Source organism: Anabrus simplex, chromosome 2 (genome assembly GCF_040414725.1).
Source record: "Anabrus simplex isolate iqAnaSimp1 chromosome 2, ASM4041472v1, whole genome shotgun sequence".
Lineage (NCBI taxonomy): Eukaryota > Metazoa > Arthropoda > Insecta > Orthoptera > Tettigoniidae > Anabrus > Anabrus simplex.
The window spans coordinates 95639928-95662622 of record NC_090266.1 but is presented as its reverse complement, the minus strand read 5'-3'; positions in this window follow the sequence as shown (position 1 = coordinate 95662622).

The window sequence follows — 22695 nt, the reverse complement described above, 5'->3', positions numbered from 1 at the left end:
GGGAGGTATTGTCTTAGCCCGTAAGTTGTTATTTATGCGTACTCAAGATAAGTGACCAAATAATCAGAGTTCAGATTTATGAATGGAAAAGTTGGAGAGCACTTTTACGATTTAATACTCACGCAAGAGTTTGTTTGGGAAATACTTACGTGAAGATATGAGCAGATTTACATTTACAATCTGACTTTATCCCATTTAATTTTATCATGTTTTCAATTTAGCAAACCATCCATTTATATCACGGTGAGATGATTTAAATATGGTGAGAATAATTTATATAATTAGCGTGACAGTATTCATAATGAGTATATATATTGAGACCGTGATTGCTCAGTGATCTCTTGAATATAAATAGAGAAAATCAATTGCATTTCGGAACATGGCAACGAATAGAGAAGCAAACAACTAATATGAATTGCACATTAAATAAGAAAGAATGTAAATATTTTAAGGCTTAATTGTTTTATTTTTATTTGAGCCAGCGCTGACTCTAATCTTTCATGCTGAAATATTATTAAAAGAATACTACCCAGATTTCATATTAACATACATTGATCATGATTTATTCAATAAATATACTTATTATTTTTCTTTTCGTAAGTGTCTGTGTTTTGAATTCCTTTTGGGTAATGGTTAGTTTGTAAGTTAGTTAATAAGTTCGTAGATTAAGTAATTGATGAGTTTCACAAATGGAAAGAGATTCTTTTTGAAGTTATCGGCCACAGGTTCTTACTTGAGCATGTAGGTACTCCCGTGATGTTCATCTCAACAGACCGATTCTCATCCGAAACCACGTAAAAAACTAACTATATAAAATCACAGATTTTATGAGCGATGATGGAATACCCTGAGAAGAAATCGAGCTACCGGGATAACTTGGCACTGACCGCTACATAGGCGGGTGCAATATGAAATATTTAAAACATCACTATAAGTGATAATAGAGTCCAAATAGTCGTGCGCCGGTTCGTTGGGTAGCTGGTGGCGTCTGATGACCTCGGTACTTAGTTTGTGACGGACTTCTAGGGGTAAGAAATAATTGTGTATCGCATGTCTGAATTCATACCAATTTGTAAAGTTTTACATATTATCCAGCCAAGAGGTGGAAAAAACCGTAGTTTTGGTGGAAAGGAGGCCAATTAATTGGGGAAAAGAGGCAACTTTTATGTTTAAGAACTTGCGAACCGAAAACAGCCAAATGGTAAGATTTCGGGCGATCTGTCGCTAATAGTTGGGGAACTTGTAATAACGACTGCTTAAAAATTTGTACATTAAGTGCACTATCAACAGAGGGGGTAGTAGGTACTGGTGGTTGAGAATAAGGGGGAGGGGCCCATGTGATGTAGTAAAACGGAAGGTTTGGTATCATCGGATTGAAAATCAGGTGTGTGGTTGGATGAAGACGGATATAGGGAGGGAGAAGACGGAGCAGAAGAAAAGGAAATTAAATTCCGTACAGGAGGGTTGGGCAATGATAAATTTGGTGGTGGTGGAGAAGATAATAATGAAGAGTCTTCCCCTAAAGTCAAGTTATCGGAGAAGCAAGCCATAAATACGACCAAGAAGAAGAAAGAAAAAAAGGAAGAATGACGATAATCAAAATAGAGGGTAATCTGCTACCATATGTTAGGTACAATTTTGGAAAATGTCATGAAGTTTCGCCCTACTGGCCTGAGCTTACCAGTCCCCTTTTAGAAGAGATCAAAAATGAAAGGTCGATTCCACTATATCGCCGAGCGTTAATAAAAACGGCTTTCGCGAGTATCAACTCAATATCGATGCGTAAGAGGCAGAATACTCCAGTAGACATGTTCTGACTCACAAGGTACTAAACTCAGCAGAGCGGAGCGCAGAGGAAAGTAATATACACAAGGCCGTACTTCGGAACATTCAAAAACAAACATTAATGGTGGGCCATACCCAAGAGGAGTTATCGTGGTAAGTGCATGTTAAACCGTAGGAAAGGAATACCAGAAAAGAGAACTCCCAAAACACAGAATTCTTTTTTTAAGATAACATATATATTTAATAAAGTTTTCAAAACAACAAGATATAGATCCACAAAAGAGAGATAAACAAATCACGGGGGACTATTTCAATGGTCACTAATCGAGTTTAGATAGGGACACACAGTTACAACAAAGGGTAAAAATGACCCGTAAAAATCAACATTATCTTTGGTTACAATAAGGGATAAAAGCCCCGAGAATTACAACTGTCTTTGAGGTACCTCCAAAGGGGTAAATGCCCCGTGAATTACAAATATCTTGAGTCGTACAAATTCGAGTGAAAAGGTTAAACCTGAGCAAATCAATGTTCTTGTTTACATACAAGCTCCCATAAGAGGCCCATTTGATGAACCGGAATAAGATAGTTCAAAAAACAATTGGCAGTAATATTAATTGAAAAGAGGCTTACAATACGAAAAAGGAGTACTTTGCAAGATACTATCACAATCCCCCAGATTCGTGGTTCAGCTTAGACAATATAGGGAAACATATGAACATCGAGCATACCTAGTGTAGATACATCATAAAAGGGTTAGCAGACCGCGATACACCATCATAAATAACAAAGGTAAACAAAAGGATAAAAATAATAAAGGAAGGGAAAGGCAAAGGAGGGGAATGAGGCGAAGAAAGAAGAAATATCAGGAGGGATAAGGAGACAAAATTCTGATCAGGCCGCGAAGCTCCCACATCACATGAATGGAAGGCAAAGTTCACACATCACACATCGCGAATCCAAATCCACATTCTCGATTCACCTTTCTATCTCGAGTTCGGAGTTTGAATTTTACCACAGTGTCAATTTCGTAATGCCCTTAAAAAGGACTAAAGTTCGGATTCCAATTAACAAGCCGAAGAAAAAGGCAAAATAGAATGAATGTTAATATGAGGAGTAATATGAAGTCTGCTCACCCAGTACGTAGAACGGAGAAATTTAAAACCAGTATGTACACGGACCAGCCGTGCACACTTCCAGAGCTTCCACTGCTTATTACAACATTTGATCCACACATGAACATCGAACAAGCACACGCAGCCCGTATATATACGGAACCGAGGTCGCCGTGGAACATGCCAGAAGCGATGACGTCACAAGGCCTCGCGTGGAGCGATGAAACAGTCCATGCAGTCAAGCGGCAGGCGTGAAGGCAGACAGTTCGTGTAGCGAGACGGTGCGTTGGGGTTTGAGCGTAGAAGAAAAATAAGGTAAGCGTTTTGAACACGTTACAGCGAAGAAGTTCGAAAGTTGAAATATAATGACCATCCCAACGTTCATATCTTGGGGTTGTAATATCTCTATGATCACACTCTTCATTAGCCTTTAAAATTTTAACTTCGTTGTTCTACATGCACTGATAAGGAATTACATACAGTAATTAATGTGGAGAAGGCATCATTTGCAACTGACTTTAAAAAATAAGAGTTTGTTAGCCGATCGATATTATTTATTGAAAAACCCCGCTTTGTCAGAAGCCATGAGAATAAATACGAATCAATAATAAGCAACTCATTTAACACTTAAGAAAAACAAGCCTAAATGTTCTTAATAGGTTGTAAGATTAACAGTTCTTTTACAGGTATAGTTAGTCCAGGTCTAATCAGAGTGCCAACGTCTGGTAGTAGGAACCATTCGAGTAGTATTAGTATTTATAAAAAGACCAAAAGTAAACTTCCTAAACTGCGTAACATCTACATTGAAAATAAATTTGACAGGAACTTCAACTGGGTCCTACTTTTGGCCTCTGCACATATTCTCCGTTCTTCCTGTTGTGTCTTAAGGCAGTATGAATTCTAGTGCATTCAGAATTCATCATGATTACACTCTATTTTAATACACATATTTCAGATACACTACGTCATATAAGTTTTGTATTCAGTTTCGTTTCCGTAAGATTGGAGTTTACCTTGAAGCTGTTTGAGATGATAAAAAGCTTACTACTGTCTATAAGATGAAGATCTGTTATTAGTTTCAGACACAAGACTTTGGATTGACAAGGTGATCATTTTAAACACTCAAGTTATCACGTTTTTAAGAAGTGTTTAGTGTTCTCTTTTAGATGTAATATCAATTAGTTTTAGAGACTATGATGTAATTTTAATACCAACAATGATTTTTTAATATGTTCAATACTGTTCAAGGTCATCCTTTTAAGTTAAGGCTGAGGATGCACATTAAGTGAGCGAAACATATCTCATAAAGAGATATAATTGTATGAAACTGTAACCACATAAAGGTGGACAGTATTGAATAGGTGGACAATAAATATTTTCCTATTATAATTTTTGATAAATATAATAGATCCAGAGAATATCCCGGATCTACGGAGGAAAGCTAGGAATAATTTTAAGGCCTCTCATAAGAGAGTAAAAATTAGGTATGACCGTGGACGAAAATCCACCAGTTTTAAAGTTGGAGATTAGGTCATGGTTTATAATTTTATTCCTGCATGCAAGCTTGCCCCTAGATTACACGGACCTTGTATTATTATTATTATTATTATGGATTTTCTCACTCCTGTCACCATTCTGGTGAGTGATCCGGAGACTGAAAGAATTTTTTGTGTTCACCTTTCTCAAGCAAAGCTTGTGTGAAGCCATTTCTCATTGTTTCTTAAATGCCACCAAGTGATTAAACCATATTTCTTTCCTTAGGGTATTTTAAAAGTATAAGCTTAAATATCGTAGGAAGTCAAAATAAGGAGGACTTCCGCTGCTCTTGTCCATCAGAAATTATGTATGTAAACGAGTACTTACTCATATGATTAAGTTGTCCCATGAATGTTAACCTTAGTTTGCTTGTAAGTATTCATTTGTAAAAACCTTCCCTTCTAGATTTCTACGTATTCGGCCATAAGCCACCCCTGCCTCCAAACTTGACCAAAAACACCATGTTGCCCCTCCTGCAAAGTCGCCAGACTTGATCTACGCTATATGTAGCATCTTTGTACGACTTTTGCTTTCGCCACAAAATTTGCATATTACATACAGTGCTCAACATTAAACTTGAGGCCATGAGAAATCAACCTGGGAGAGATGCCGGCGCGGGATTTTGGCCCGCCTCGTTCCGACTAAGACTCCAAACGCTACCTTCTTTAGGCCTGTTATCGTGGGAAGATGCTGAGATGCAGAACTCAAAATCCCACTCAATCCTTGGGCGGGACCTAACTCCTGTCGGGCAATACAGCCTGAACTTGGACTACTTCGGTGCTGTTATCAGAACAGCACTTCTTTAAGAAACCCAATCTAGCAAATAAGAATTGACATTTAAACAAGATATACTCCATATTAAATACGTATTTCTGAAAATCAATCTGTTCTCATGGACCTCAAGATTTCAAAACTGTTCACTCCACTATGAAACCTCATGGGGTAGAGGTCGGTACCAGGGTTACACCTTCCCCGGCTATTTAAACTGTACGCCTTCCTTACGGTCATCTATGCCAACGGACCTGAAACTGCAAACTCTCAATTACTTCCTCCTTCTACGGTTAGATGGTTCTACCAATGATTTGTTAACGCACTCTTATCACTAGAAATAAACCAAATGACAGAGTAATATTTATTTCGGTAGTTAGTAAACCTTTTCTTTGAGGATTATTTTTAGTGTACCGAAGTTGTCGACACTTCAGCTGGGTCCTCCTCTATTGTAATCTAACTATCGGATGCTTGTAAAAATGTTCTCTAGCCAATGAAATCCCGGGGTATGTATGGGAATTCAGCCCATCAGAAAAGTGTACTTCAATTTAATCTGGAAGCTTCACCTACGGAACTGCAAAAGCGTGACATTTTAGGGCCGTCTTGTCTGAATTGCTCCAGTGCTTGGGAGTGCGACTTGACGGATACCTAGGGCCAGGGGAGCGGCCTGCTTGAAGAACATTCTGCGATACAAGGTAATGGCAGAATTGACTTAAACGTGTTATAGCACCTGTGGGTAGTTTGAGGGGAAGATTTCAGCTGTTTTCTCTTAATGCCATTTTGTAATCTGGTAGTTTAAATGTAGGATTTTCGGCGAAGTCTGAGGACTCTGGTTCTGTTCCATATGGGAAATATGTAATGTAAGGGAACGAAGAGTTGTGACCCTCTGCTGTCTCCCGTTCAACCTTTCAATTGGGTGACAAATGTTTTCAACCTATACATTTCGTATATCTTGTCTTAGCTTTAAATGTTCCTTACCAAGTTCGATAGCTGCAGTCGCTTAAGTGCGGCCAGTATTCAGTAATCGGGAGATAGTGGGTTCGAGCCCCACTTTCGGCAGCCCTGAAGATGGTTTTCCATGGTTTCCCATTTTCACACCAGGCAAATGCCGGGGATGTACCTTAATTAAGGTCACGGCCGCTTTCTTCCAATTCCTAGGCCTTTCCTACCCCATCGTCGCAGTCGATGCTACGTAAAGCAAATAGCAAAAAAAGAAAATGTTCCTCCTTTAATCACCCCTTTCAGTATGGTATTGGCCTCTGAATCATTGGGCCTTAAATCCATTTAGGTTTCCAGTAATTTCTATAAGTAGTGCTGCTGTTTAGCCTCCTTGCCTTTTGTTTATGGCCTGTTAGGTGCAACCTTTCCTCTTCACTCTTACGGCTGTGTAGTATGAGTAATTATGCCCCTATTTAGTCTGTATTATTCTTAAGGTAACTGTTTCTTCGTTTAACAGTGCCTATTATGATTATTGAGGAAAAAATAAGCCCACCATTGGGCAACTGTGTATAAACACTTTAAAGTGGGGTCACGAGGTAGGTTGCTTAGAATAACTTTAGTGTGTCTAAAAGAATTGATTGCCTCTTCGAGGCTAGACTCCGGTAGTTTGGAGCTCAGACTCCTGTGAAGTGTACCTGCTCGGAGCAAATCTTGCTCTTTCAAGATATTCTTCTCTGTTTTTGTACCTGATATCAGGACTTCTAAGTCCAAGATATTATTAGAGCTGACGAGCTCGTTATTAACCTTTTCAATTGTTCTTTTATCCTATTAGATTTTCTATCTCTCAATTTCAAGAAGAGAAAGAAGTAAAATTTCAAAATTTGTTAAATACTGCTCTAGGTAAGCCCTTATCCAGCCATTCAACCCAGGAGCTTCCTATTACGCTGTGAACCACGGAAACTCCGTAACAATAACTATGGTAATCATCATCATTTTCCGCGCTTATCCCGCTTGATCAGGGTCCCTGCTCGCACTGAGGCATGAAAGAGTTGTAGCCGGGGACTTGCGGTCACATGCCCTGCCTTACCCGACGGGATTTTCATCTGTAATCCCACTTCAACAACACCAGGATTTAAGCCCCGGTCGCTGGGATAAACGGGAAGCAGCTAAGCCGCTGCACCACCCTGCTCCCAAATAATAACAATAATGTGTTGTGTATACCGCGTGGTACTGCAGCCCCTATTTAATCTCGAACATATGCAACCAGCTAGGAATTAAATGTCTCTTAGTCCTGTCTTACACTACATCTTGTAGCAATTGTATGTGGAGTTAGACCAATATAGACTTCCCGGCACAACGCAATAGCGGTGCAAGGGGTAGTAATTAAGGCCCATCTCAAGAACACTGTAGCATTTTATGTAGAACGGAGTAAAACACTTCAGCATTTTTACGAAATATTACTGTGTACAGTACAAACCATAGCAATTCATATAGCTGTCGGTAGAGAATTGCGCACCTGATTGGTCCAAGTAGCCATTTTCTTTTGATAGGAAAGGGTAATCGCTGCATCATAGAAACGTGATAGTCTATGACCAAGTACGGACATATCAATTTACCACCATTTTATATATTCTCTTTACAAGGACATTGATAGAAACGCGTTTTTCACAGTATTTTATAATCTATGACACGCAAATGCTGCACAGCAGACGTGATAGCTTGTGCCATGCAATTACTGCCGTTAGAGCGTTCAATAAAGATATAAAACCAAGTCATAAGGCTATAACACGTTAGTAACTTTTCGAAGCGAGAACTTTCGCTCTCTTCTCGTGAATACAGAGTTATAAGGGGTTAATTTGCTCACTGGAAGTAGCTGCGTGGTGTTATGTATGGTACATGTAGCTGCATAGGTTACTTCGACAAGAGCGGATTCAAGTCCGCATTGCGTAATGTTTGTTTTGTTTTTTTCATTCCGTATTGGCCTAGGCATCCTTTACGAAGACTTGACTTTTCCGAACTCTCATATATTCTTCTAGGCAAGTTATAATAAATAGACATAATAACTATCGCCACGTAAGCACAGACAATGAACAAATGCATAGTGAATATTACCTGAAATATTGTGTAGGACTCATTCAACTAAATAATAGTTACTTCTCTACGCGTAAGGAATGATTGCAACTACCTGGGCTTAAGAGACACACTGTGGTGATTGCAGAAAGGTGAACCTGTATGCACATTCGAGTTCAGAACTTGCCAAATACGAGAGTTTCGAAGCGATAGCCTAGATTAATCCATTAGTACAGAGTTAGGAGACGGGACTATTTGCAGCCTGGAGTGAAGTACTACTGATCGATTGCGGGCATTTGGAGTTCGAATCTGATTACAGGTTTTTCAACTTTATTTTTATATTATACTAGTAAAGGTATCCGTAATGAAGGTTTAACTTCCTCAAGTCTCAAAAGGTCCGCCTCTGTGGTGTAGTGGTTAGCGTGGTCCGGGTTCGATTCCCGGCTCTGCCACGAAGTTTGAAAAGTGGTGCGTGGTCTGTAACGAGTCCACTCAGCCTTGGGAGATGGCTCCGATTTCCACCTCAGCCATCCTCGAAGTGGTTTTTCGTGGTTTCTTACTTCTCCTCCAGGTAAATGCCAGGATGGTACCTAACTTCAGATCACGGCCGTTTCCTTCCCTCCTCCTTGTCTATCTCTTCCAATATTCCCATGCCCCCACCAGGCCCCTGTTCAGCGCAGCAGATGAGGTCTTGTGGGCGAGGTACATGTCCTCCTCCCTAGTCGTATCCTCCGACCCTAAGTCTCAAGCCCCATGATACTGCGCTTGAGGCGGTAGAGGTGGGATCGCTCGCTGATTCCACAGGATAAAACAACTCTGGAGGGTAAACAGATTAAGAAAGAAAGAAAGGAAGAAAGACTCAAAGGACATTTTTCGCCTTTACAAAGAAAGCATACATAAGAAAGGAATAATAACAGGCGGCTTTCATATGGCAAACGGCTACAACAAACCCGCGGTCTAGAAAGCCAAGAATAATGGCTGACCACACCACACCTCATAATATGCAAGCTTCTGGGCCGAGCAGCGGTCGCTTGATAGGCCAAGCTCCTTCGAGGCTCTTGCGCCATGTTTTCTCCTACAACGAATGAAGCGCACTGCACTTATTGTCAACATTATGACACACCCACTCAACGAAGCGACTGCGCACGTCCGACTCGTAGGGCAAATAACAGAGCTCGTCGTAATCTTTGCAGCAAATTGCAAACACCATTTGCACGGTTATTGCAAAAGCAAATATTATGGATTTACGGGATGGTTATGTTAATATTGTACTACTTTATGGCAAGGTGGAATTCACGGGAAGACAGACGCTTGTATCAAGAACGATTTCCTGAACGAAGGATACCAACTGCAGATGCATTTCCACGTGGTCATTTTGTACATAAATCCCCGTTCTGGATGCTCCAATGACATCTGAAAATAACGAAGAAGCCGTTCAAAACGCAATTGCGTACAAGCAGCATACAAGCTCAAGGGCCATTGGAAATTAACTGAACATCAGTCATTTATCGGTATTGCGCATATTTCACCGCCATAAATTCCGCCCCTACACCAACAACTACACCAGGAAATTCAATAAATAAATAAATAAATAAATAAATAAATAAATAAATAAATAAATAAATAAATAAATAAATAAATAAATAAATAAATAAATAAATAAATCACAACTGATCTGCATTTAGGGCAGTCACCCAGGTGGCAGATCCCCTATCTGTTGTTTTCCTAGTCTTTTCTTAAGTGATTGCAAAGATATTGGCACTTACAGTGATCCCCATACGAAGTTTCACCCCATCAATAAAGTATTTAAAACTGAGAGAGGACTTTTCTTATTTGTAAAACTCACAACCTGACTTTAACCCCGTTTATCAACATACCTGCCTACTGTCCAACTCACAACATTATCGAGGTCATTTTGCAGTTGCTCACAATCTTGAAACTTATTTATTACTCTATACAGAATAACATCATCTGCAAAAAGCCTTATACCTGATTCCACTTCTTTACACATATCATTGATATGTATAAGAAAACATAACGGTCCAATAATATTGCCATGAGGAATTCCCTTCTTAATAAACAGAGGATCAGGTAAAGCTTAACCTACTTTAATTCTCTGAGATCTATTTTCTAGAAATGCAGCCACCCATTAAGTTACTCTTTGGTCTAGTCCAGCTGCACTCATTTTCGCCAGTATTATCCCATGATCTACCCTATCAAATGCCTTAGGCAGGTCATTCGCGAACTGTCCATTTGACCTCCTGAATCCAAGATATCTGCTGTATCTTGCTGGATTCCTACAAGTTGAGCTTCAGTGGAATAACCTTTCCGAAACAGTTATTAATTTCTTAAACATGTCTAATATTATCAGAAAGAATGCTCTCCGAAATCTTACATGCGATGCATGTCAAACTGACTGGCCTGTAATTTTCAGCTTTATGTCTATCACCCTTTCCTTTATACATAGGGGCTACTATAGCAACTCTCCATTCATTTGGTATAGCTCCTTCACGCAAATAATAATGAAATAAGTACTTCAGATACGGCTCTATATCCCAACCCATTGTCTTTAGTATGTCGCCCAAAATCTCATCAATTCCAGCTGCTTTTCTAGTTTTTAAATTTCGTATATTATTGTAAATGTAATTTTTATCATAGGTATATTGCAATACTTCGTTAGTATCTGGCTTAAAGTACCTACACATACCCTTTCATTTATCACTAAAATTTGTACGACTGACAATTAAGTTTGCCATCATGTTATCCTTTTTTGTTTAAAAGTTGCTTTACGTCGCACCGTCACAGATGGGTATTATGACGACGATAGCATAGGAAAGAGCTAGAAGTGGGAAGGAAGGAGCCGTGGCCATAATTAATGTACAGCCCCTGCATCTGCCTGGTATGAAATGGGAAACCACTGAAAACCATCTTCAAGGCTGCCGACAGTGTGGTTCGAACCCACTATCTCCCGAATAATGGATACTGGCCGCACTTAAACGACAACAGCTATCGACCTGACTTCTTTTTTAGGTTCAGTTTTCTAGTAAGTTCCTTCAAATTCTCCTTACTTCCACAACCATTTCTAACTCAATTTCTTTCCAACCTGCATCTCCTGCTTACTCGCGTTACTCCTCTTATAATATAGTGGATATTTAACATTCCTTACCACCTTTAAAAGGTACAAACCTGTTTTCACATTCCTCAACAATTCCTTTAAACGAATCACAAAATCTGTTTACATTTTTATTTACCATTTTCCACCTGTTATTGTTACTTTTTAAAAACTTCCTCATGCTTGTCAGTCATCAGTCATATGGTATTGCTTAATAGTCCCACTTTTACAACCTTCCCTTCTATCACATTTATTTTTAACTACGACAAAGCAGCTTCGTGGTCACTAATACCAACTATTATTTTGGTTTCTCTATTGAGCTTATCAGGTTTTACGTCCGGCTCCATGGCTAAATGGTTCGCGTGCTGACCTTTGCTCCAGAGTGTCCCGGATTCGATTCCCGGCAGGGTCGGGGATTGTAACATTATTGGTTAATACCACTGGCTCGGGGGCTGGGTGTGTGTGCCGTATTCAGCATTAGAAATCATCCTAGGTAGGGCCCTCATCTTCAGACATGCAGGTCGCCTAATATGCCATCTACGAGAAAAAGACCCACACCGAGCTTCTCCGGAGGCCATACGCCGTTATTATTATTATTATTATTATTATTATTATTATTATTATTATTATTATTATTATTATTATTATTATTATTATCAGGTTTCACCAGCTCCACCTCCAGGACATTCTTCCCTCTAGTTGGTTTCATCATTTTGTGATTCAGCTGTCCATCCAGATTCACCTACTGTATTTGCCATTTGAATTCACCCGCTGCAATGACGTACAAGTAACGTAACCGGCGTAAGAAAGTTCACATTAGTGCATGTCCCATGGAATCTGTGGCAAGCTTACGAGATGATACAAAATTTCGCAGCATAACCTGATCTCCAACTTTCAAATTGGTGGGTCGGTATCCACGATCGTACTGCACCCGACAGGGGCATGATTCAAGGACCTCTATTTAAGAGTGGTCATCTAAATTACAGACGCAATGCTATTTTGAGAAAAGAAACCTTGAAATTAATAAATATCCACATCACTGAGACTGATGATGTCTTTAAAATTTGTTCTGTAAATTTCATTATTATTTGAGATCTATTGCGCAACCTTTTCCTTTGTCCTGCGGTGAGCCCGCAGAAGAGAGAAGCCTGTGACGTGCCGGTGGTTCACCACGACACAACTTTTGAGAATTATCCCCACCTCACGTTCAAGAAAGCTGGGAGAGGCGAGCTTTTTCGAAGAGAAATATGGAAGCCATCTTTAAATCAGCTTGGCCAACTTGATTGTCTACGCTGAGAAAATTAATAAAATCTAAATTCTGTCGTCACTTTTCGATCCAGAAGAGATAGTTATAATTGGGGCTTTTATTTAGAGTGTGTAATATCCTTCTTGCTGATAAATTATTATTATTATTATTATTATTATTATTATTATTATTATTATTATTATTATTATTATTATTATTATTATTATTATTATTATTATACGAATATTATTATTATAAACCGGTGTCGTGATGTGAGAAATGTGTGGCATTTGATGTCATGGGTTTGGCCCCTATGCAGAATACGTGTTGAATTGAATTTCTTTTTATTTGAAGTCAGGACGGTTTGAAGTTTGAACACACGGTGTGAGATGTTATAATCACACACATAGATGGTTATGAATGAGGAATTGATCTCAGTATTATCGAGTGTGTACCGCGGTACGATGTATCTTTAAAGGGATTGTGTGTTATGTCCTTGAAAGGCGAGGCTAATGAGCGCCTGCAGCAGGAGGAGTGATGCTCCACCTTGAGCCAGATATACTTTTTGTGTGTGTTCGCCTCAAAGGAGAGGAACTTTGGGCCGAGAAGCAGGGCCTGACTGAATATGGCTAGTGGTTGGAATTTTTCAACACGGCAGAATAATGTATTTGCTAATAAGAGATACGGTAACTGGTACTAATATGTTATATTATTATTATTATTATTATTATTATTATTATTATTATTATTATTTATTTATTTATTTGAGTATAAATTAGCTAGGGTTTTCAGCGCCACCTGTTCGTCATTTGTGTCATCAGATCAGTCCTGGGAGTGGGCACTGGTATTCCACAATGGTGGGATGAAGGATGTGTGTTTCACGATATTCTTGTACATAATGTGTGACTATTTATGATGCTCTGCGTAACATGTAGTGATTGTAGTTAGCGTCGGCGGTGGTTTCATCCCATCGGCAAGGCGAGTTGTGTATTCAAGTGCGGGTTCGGTTCAAACCCGGGTGTTTGATCCATGTCTGTATAATTTATCTTCTGGTATTCCGTTGGGAAATAATTCGTGTGTTTTAGATTAGGCATCGCTCAGACTTTTTGCATGAGTGAAGGTTTCATTTGCCCAGTAATATGGGATAGCTTCAGTGTTTATGATAAATGTTTCCGTTCACGAAGCGTCATGGCATCTCGCATCCCGATAGATTGTACTCGGACCTATCACACAATACCAAAAGTTAATAAATAATCCACAAAGAAATGTAGAGTCAATTGTGAACTTAATTTGTGTATATATGTTTCATTTCCATAATCATCAGGATTTAATAAACCAATTGAATTATTTTAAACTTTATAGGAATGTGTTCTCATTATAGTTAGGTATGTCCCGTTTTCTCCTACCCTGTATGCCGCTAAGTAAATTTAAGATATGCGCCTATTCGTTATGACCCGTTACGCCCTGTAGATTTCTCGCCGGAGCCTTTTAGGGTAGGGGGCGGGTACAGTACCTCATTTTTACTCTTCTTTGAGAGGCCTTAAGGTTATCTCTATCCTGTTTCCAATGATCACGGACGTCATCGGCATCTTTTGTATCAGACAGAAGTTCATTGATTGACCACTAGTTAGACAGAGGGGAGTTCGGGGTGAACTCAAATATGAAAGACATGGGCGAAAATGTTTGAGCTTCATGGATGGCTAAGTTGAAAGCTAACGCTAGCCAGTTTCAAGAAGTAGCTCAGCGTGAGTGGTCCTCGTGATGAAAAGCAATAAGAGCCGAAGGGAGGTTACGATTAACTCGCTCTGCCAGAGATGGTTTAAGATAATAGGCAGATGTGGTTACATGAGAGATGGAAAGAATGAAACAAAACTTACGAAAGGGATTACAAGTGAATGCCTTAGCGTTATCAGAAACAAGATACTGGCAAGGTCCAAATTCATCTAAGACTGTATTCAGGCAAGATGTAGTAGTTTGACCTGTGGGTAGCTTCGTTGGGAGTAACCAAGAAAATGGTTTTAGCCGTCCATACACACACGTATGAATTTTTCCCATTTCCTTTGGAGGCGGGAAATGCTGCCACGTAACCAATAAACGACCGCTCCATATGGCGCCAGACTTTATTTTAAGATAGCTGGTCAAGCTTAGTAGATATTCAACGTAGGGTTTCTTAACAAACAAGTTTTGCAAGATTTCACCAGTTCATTTAACTCGCTGTCCATGGATTTCGAGATAAAGAATTCTCTAATTTTCCTCTGGTCTTAAAAACACTCAGATATCCTCCAAGAGTGGTATCATGGTAGTAATTAAAGATCATTGGCATTAAAATAGGAGGGATGACAATTTTCATTTTCTGGTCATGGCGGGACCGACAACACAGAACCCCGTCCTTCAGAACGTAAGGGACGACTTTTTCCCCAGAAGATAGGGTTTCAGTAATAATACCGAGCACAGGATCCTCACTTAGATACTTGTGATATCATGTTACATCAAGGGACAATCCGAAGGAATGGCATTAACAACATAATTTACTGAAATGGAAGGTTGAAGAATCTCGACCGGATCAGAATTATTCGTAGTATCGTAAGAAAATATTCTACTTAAGCTGTAGGCTACAATATTCTCTGACCCACGAAAGTGTCGCATATCAAATTGGAATGCCGAAATGCGAATTGCCCAGGGGGCTAGACGGCCTGTACGGCGGGGCCTACCGAGAACCCAGCTCAGAGCTTGATTATCAGTTTGTAGTTCGAATTTGTCATGTTCTAAGTAAATATTAATGGTTTCTTGAGCGAACTGGACCGCAACAACTTCTAATTCATATACAAAATACTTGGCCCCTTGAGGCGATAATGTGCAAGATGCCTTTACGATGGAATGCATCCAACGGGGCAACCCTGTTGGCAAAGCTAGGGATGAATTTTCTAAAGAATTTCACCATACCGATGAATCAAGCAACACCTATGCGGCATAAAGTCCCGCATTCCCTACGTTCTAGAATGGTCGACAGAAACACCATCTGGAGAAACAATATGCCTGAAGAACTTAGGGGGTTGGCAAAAGAAACCTTAAACCATTTCACCTTGGTACCGGTAACTGCCTTCTCAAGGCGCTTAAGAACTTCCTCCAGATAGACGACATGTTCTTCAAAGGTTTCGGAGAATACAACTGAGACAGTATTTAGTAGTTTGAGACTCCCCCTATATCCTTTTCGAACTGGCGTTTGTGTTGCCATCGGGAAATTCTGTGTCAATCGGCTTTTGGCCAATATACTTTTCGGTTACGGTATGCCATGCGCTGCTGTTCTGAGTATTGCGTCTGTTCCTACTGCGCGTGCGCGAGTGGTGTGAGGCTAGTCTAGTGCTGACTGCGAGCCACTACTTCGGAGTGAGTTGGCGTTCTGCAGCCGCCATGGATGGACGTGAAAGTGTGTGTTCCGCTATGCGGCGGAAGGTCGTTCTAAAACCACCGTGATTTCTTCATTAAGAGGGATATTCCCTTATTGGATTAGTTGCTGGCCTCCTACTGTTTTATTGGACTATGTTTCTGCTACGATAATTCTCCAGGATCCTTGGTGAACAACCTTAGTTCCCGGGCCTCGTGGTGGCTTCTCTTCAATAACAATGGCCAGGTTTGAGCTTCTCAATTTTTCTGGACTCAAAGGTATGTAACTGTTTTGGATTAAGGTAATTCGCCGTGAAGAAGAAGATTAATGTGTTTTGGAGCACTTCAAGATAACAGTAATAATAATAATAATAATAATAATAATAATAATAATAGTAATAATTTGGATTAAGACTTCCTCTTCGAAATTTGTGCTGGATATCGTGTGCGTCTGTGAACCATAGGAAACGGTTTCGGCAATTAATCATTTTAGAATGCAGTTCGCACGGTGAAAGAAATTAGTATGTTTATTTTAAAATTAAGTAAAAGTTTTTTTGCACTTTGATTGTACCTTATGGTGTGAACCAAGGCGCGGTTTCCAAGGTAGCGGGGTTAGCTTTCCTTCGGGTTCCTGTTGCCTTCTGGGATTTATTTCTCCTTGCTTTGTATTATTTCGTTGTTTCTGGGATTTCTGTGAATTTTTATTTTAAATCCGTTTGTTTTCCTTCTTATTTGTAGACTGTGCTTCGCTTTTCCCGTTACTATGGCAACGTGTGTTTGGGTCATTGTTGTGTGGGGTTTTGTTTTAATGGGGATTGTTGTTGGTTCGTGTGTGCTTCTTGGATGAAATATTTTTGTTGCCTGGTATCGTTGGCATTTCTTTCATATAAAGTTATTAATTTCGGCCAACCTCTTTGTGGTTTCGCCTCTTACTCTGTCCGGGCGAAATGTGTAGCTTCTACCATTATTTTCGTGTGACCTTGGAAATTGCCCTTGGTAGAAATTGGAATGAATTGTGGTAAAGTTAAAAGGCAACCGGCCTAAAGGTCATGGAACTACTGATTGTTTACTAAGTGTGGTATTTGTTTTTCTCTTTAACGCGTGATCGATCACATTTAAATCAATATATTACTTACCTTGTTTGAGGTATGGAGGTCACTGTTGTTTTTCCTTGTTGAAATTTACGGATTAGTTCCTTTATTATTTGTTAAATGAAGTCTACATTTTCTTATTTAAAGGTGCCTTGTTGGCTATTTATTCACAAAACATATTAAGTTCTTGCAAGTTAATCCAATTACTGTTAAACGAGTATTTACATTCTTTTAACACCTGGCTCAATTTATTATCTGACTTTAATCTTCTCCTTTAATGATGAACCTAGGTTTCCTCCATATATTATCTTTTTGAATTGTTACCTCGCATTTTAATTTCTATTAAAGTTTTCTTTCATATCACTAAAGAGTTGGTTTTCATTTGCCACATTTGGTGCAGCGCTGCAACTATTTCTTTTGATTTGGGTGTCCACGGGCCTTAAGCCGCTTTTCCTCTACGTTTCGGGTAAGTGTCTCAATTTCTCCGTTTGGGTAATTTTAGTATCATGTTGTTGGCTGGCGTTGTTTTTATCCTTTAATTTTTTGATGTACGGTGACTTGTTGTTTTACTTTTGCCCCTTGTTCTCTCTTGTGTTCGCTTTATCTACCCATTGGGGGCGGACACAATAGCAACCTTCACACCAGGCTGTGCCTCCCTCTCTCTCTCTCTCTCTCTCTCTCTCTCTTCCTCATTTTCGACAGAACCCTATCCTGGTCTGATCATACGTCAAATGTGATCAGAAAAGTTGTGTCATCCATGCATATTTTGAAACGTAACGTGTCATGTACACCACCTTTTATGCGGAAACTACTTGTTCAAAGTCTTATATTCCCCATAATTGACTATGGATCAGTCGTATACAACGACTTATCCGAAACTTTGAACATACAACTACAGAGGGTGCAAAACGCATGTGTTCGTTACGTGACAAATGCCAGGCGTGATGAACACATAACACCCTATTACATTCAGCTGCAATGGATGAAACTCCATGAACGACGGGAAATCTCAGTAGCCGTTGCTACGCACAAAATTCTCAAACTGAAGACCCCACCCTACCTATATAATGCATTTAAATCTATGGAGTCAGTACATAACAGAGATAATAGGTTTACAAAAACTACCCTTCAAATTCCCCTTCATCGTACCACTAAATTTAACAAATCTTTTATTTGCACTGCATCCCGTATCTTCAATGTCTTTAACCTTCACCGTTTCGCAAATGACAGGAACTGCACCCAACTAAAGCAGTCCTTAACATCTATCTTCCTGGAGGAGTACGCAAGGGGCTGAGATCAGGTATTCTTGTGTCCAATAATAAGAAATATGTATATTTCTAAGAAAATTGTTTCTGTTTTTTATATTCCTGAGATTCTTGTAGCCTAAAATATTAAAAAATCGAATGATATGCTTTTCTACTTCTTATATGATTTATGTTTTAACTTTATTGGAATTGGTATCTGTATTTTAATTTTAAGTTTAATTTTAAGTTTAATGTTTAATTTGATATTTTAATATTCTAAAATGTAGTTAGTATATTCATAAACTTGTATTGTGTTATAAGTAGACGCTACATAAAGGGGCTTTTCAGCCTCAGTGGCATGTATATCATCATTATCAATAAATTCAATTCAATTCAATTCAATTCCTTTTTTTACCTCAGCTGGTGGGTAAGGTTATTAACCTCATCACCACTAGGATGTAACCGGGGTCCTAGAGGGTGGTGTCGGTTAGAGTGGTAGCAGAACTGTGGTTGTTGTTGTTGTTGTTGTTGCTCTGCTGCCTAATCTTAGTTGTTTCTGCCTTGTGCAGCCTAATTTCCCTCCCCTTCTACACTTGCTTGGTGCAGTGCTGTAGTGAATGTTGGTGGATGGAAATCAAAGACTAAGAAACTAAAAGTGTTATTGTCAATAACTATTGTGAAAGGCAGTGCAAGGATCCTGTGTAAATTTTTAAATTATTTTGTTCCATGTTTACTACCATGGCGCGTGCCGTTACGAACCGCTCCTTCCTACGTCGTGCCGAGTTGGAGTACGAGTTGTCCATTTGTGGCCTTTAACCTGCCCGTACTGTTGCTGAATGTGCTGCCTTGCTATCAGCCAACTCCCAGATCCCCATTAACTTACTTATTATTGACAGGAGTCGAGTGGGTGAGTACCTTAATTTAATCTGTGAGAATCTTAACGAAATTAACATTATTCGCGAAGAATTTATTGAATTGCCTCCGTCCAAAGCCCAAGTAAACCGGCTGAGGGCCAGAGCTAACCACTACTCGGGCCGAATTCAGGACATATTGTCCATTAAGCCTGATTCTGTTTTTGTGTCAGAATGTGCTAGATTGTTAACGGTGGTTTCTGGTATCACCGCTGATTTAGATTTGCTATTAATTAACAGAGATATGGAGAATTGTACTATTTCTACTGGTCTTAACCCTATTGTACCTACCCTGAGTGTCCCTTCCCACCAAATTGTGTCCTCATCCCATGCCCAACGTCCGTGTTGTGTGACAGCTCCTTTACTGGAAAGCTTAGTCTCTAAGCTAAATTCGGCGTCATCGCCTAACTGTTTAAAGGAAGTTTTTCGCGGAGTAAAGAGTTTTTCTGTAGATTCTATCGAGGAGAGTATCAGATTCCTACGGTTTCTTGTGGAGTTGACTGAAACTGGTAATGTGTACTCAGTCGATGATTTGGGGATTTTCGGCGCCCTCTTCCTTCATTGTGAAGGGATCCTAAAGAGGGAAATTTCTAAAGCTATCTCTAAAAATTTATCAATTAGCATCTTTCATGAACTGGTCCTTTCCAAATTTATTCCCTCACTTGCTCTTCAAAGTCTTGTGCCCCAACACTGCTTCCGAACCCAGTTCCTGCATGAGAACCTACTAACTTATGTGCTAGATCTGCGATTCTTTTGCAAGGTTTTTAGAATTTCAGTCCCAGAAAGTTAAATGGTCTCTAGAATTTTAAAAGAATATCTCCTGCGTATCGCTCCTATCTTTCCTTAACCCGCTGCCCTACTACCTTATAAGAATTGGAAGAAGCCTATTCCTTTGCTGAAGATGTCAAACATGGGGATGCCTCTAGACCCTTGAATTTTCCTCCCCCTACTACTCCCAATTATCCCGTCCTTCCGTCAACACCTTAAGTAGTGAATACCCGTAAATGTTACAACTGTGGGTCCCGAAATCATCTAAGGAATTCCTGTCCTGACGTTAAACGTGGTCCAAGCGCTTGTTATTCCTGTGGCTCTAGACAGCATGTTAAAAAATCGCCCCTTGGTAGGCAGAAATGATACTCAATGACTAGAAAGCAAAAGGGCAAGCTCTGCCCATACTAAGATTGTAAATCCTGAATCTCGTAAGAAACCTGTGTGTCCCCCCATGTGCAATAGTATTTCTGCTCATGTCCCCTCCTCTGTTACTTGCACGTTTGTCGAGGTCAATAATGAACGTGTAGGTGCCCTTCTCGATACTGGAAGCGTAGTATGTTTGATGAATTACGCCTGGTATCGTCAAAAGAAATCCTCATGTAAACTTCCAGAAATAAAACCCACTAATCTAAGATACGTTTCGGCTAACTGTCAATTTTTAAATATTTTGGGTACTGTGAAGGTCAAGTTGAGGATTGGGAATTTCACTTGGAAGATCAAGTGCTTGGTGACATATAATTTATCATGTAACATTATTCTGGTTACCAATTTTCTATCTTGGGCCGGTGTTGTTTTTGATCCTCAGTGTCGAAATTTCTTTTTTAAATTTTCCCCTGATTTGAAATTTGAATTGATTTACGTTCCCTTGAAAATGCCTAATGTTTTGTGTGTGGGTTACCCTGAGTCAGATGAGCCTAGTGACATTGATCGGCTTGACCTGAATCATTTAGGAGATGCCGAAGCACGTCAAGTTCGTGAACTTTGCAAGGAATTTCCCGATGTGTTCACTAGCAAGTTAGGCTTGACCGACGTACTCGAGTATGATATCGAGTTGTCTGACCCGCAGCCTGTTCGATCCCCTCCTTACCGCCTTTACCCACCCCGTATGTTGGAACTAAAGAAAATTGTTGAGCAAATGGAGAGAGACGGAGTGATCAGACCTTCCACTTCTCCGTACGCGTCCCCTGTGTTCTTGGTACCCAAACCTTCTGGTGGTTATCGAGCTGTGATGGACTATGGGGTCCTAAATAGCAAGATTGTACTCCAATCTATTCCTTTACCCGACCTTCATACTTGTTTTGGATGGTTCTCGGGAGCGAAATTTTTCACTGTCCTGGATTTGAACCAGGCATATTACCAAGTGCCTTTATCGAAGAGATCCATTCCCCTCACTGCCTTTATCACCGACTGGAACTTGTATGAGTTCCTCAGGCTTCCGTTCGGGCTCAGTTGTGGAGCAGCCGTGTTGTCGAGGCTGCTAAATACCATTCTCTCGGGCATTAAGTTCAACTACGTCTTTAATTACCTGGATGATTTGGTAATCTATTCGAGTACCTTCGAGGAACATATGGTGCACGTCAGGGAAGTATTGCAACGGTTAAAGAAAGCCGGCCTTACAGTGAAGTTATCAAAGGCAGCTTTCGCCAAACCCAGCATGTCTTTCTTGGGACATGTAGTTTCTTCTGAAGACGTTTCCATTGATCATTCCAGAACTCAAGCCATTAGGAATTTCCCACCTCCCAAAGATGTCAAGGGCGTTGCCCGATTCATTGGTATGGTCATTTTTTTAGAAAATTCATCCCTAACTTTGCTGAGGTAGCTGCCCCGTTGAACGACCTTAGGAGGAAGAATGTAAAATTTACTTGGGGTAATGCCCAGGAGGAAGCTTTCAATTCATTGAAGGTCGCATTGACTAATGCACCTTTGTTAGCTATTCCTGATTTTGAGAAGCGTTTCATTGCCCAAACTGATGCCTCCGGGCGTGCTATTGCTGGCGTTCTGTTACAAGAACATGAAGGCGGGCGTAGGCCGGTGGCTTACGTATCCAGGGTCCTCAATGATCTGGAATCTAAGTACTCCATTTATGAACTAGAGTGTCTAGCTGTGGTGTTTGCACTGGAAAAATTTCGATCATTCATTGAACACGTCAACTTTGATCTAGAGACCGATAATCAGGCTCATTCTTGGGTGTTGAACCGACCAAAAAGGACCGGTAGGATAACTAGATGGGCATTACGTATCTCATCCTTTAATTTCAATGTTCGCCACATTCGTGGTTCAGAGAACGTCATTGCCGATGGCTTGAGCAGGATGTTTGAAGGTAATCCTTGTGCGGAAGCCAACCCGTGTGTCGATGAGCTTGCTGTCAATACCGTAGGGGTTAGTGCCATCCTCACCGATTTCCCTTTGCTGTACCAAGAAATTGGAGATCATCAAAAAACTGATCCGGATCTGAAAAACATCATTGACACAATCAGTAGTGGGATCGAAGTAAAACCTTACTCCTTATCTAAGGGTGTTCTCTGTTGTAAGGGTCGCAAGGACCATAATTTCAAAATTGTCGTTCCAAAAGTTCTCGTACCTGTCATTTTTAAATATTACCACTGTTCTCCCCTTGGCGGTCATCTAGGAAATTTCAAATCTCGTCTGAAAATTAGGCAATTCTTTGTTTGGAAGATAATGGATAGTGATATCAGGAACATGGTCAAATCCTGTAAATCTTG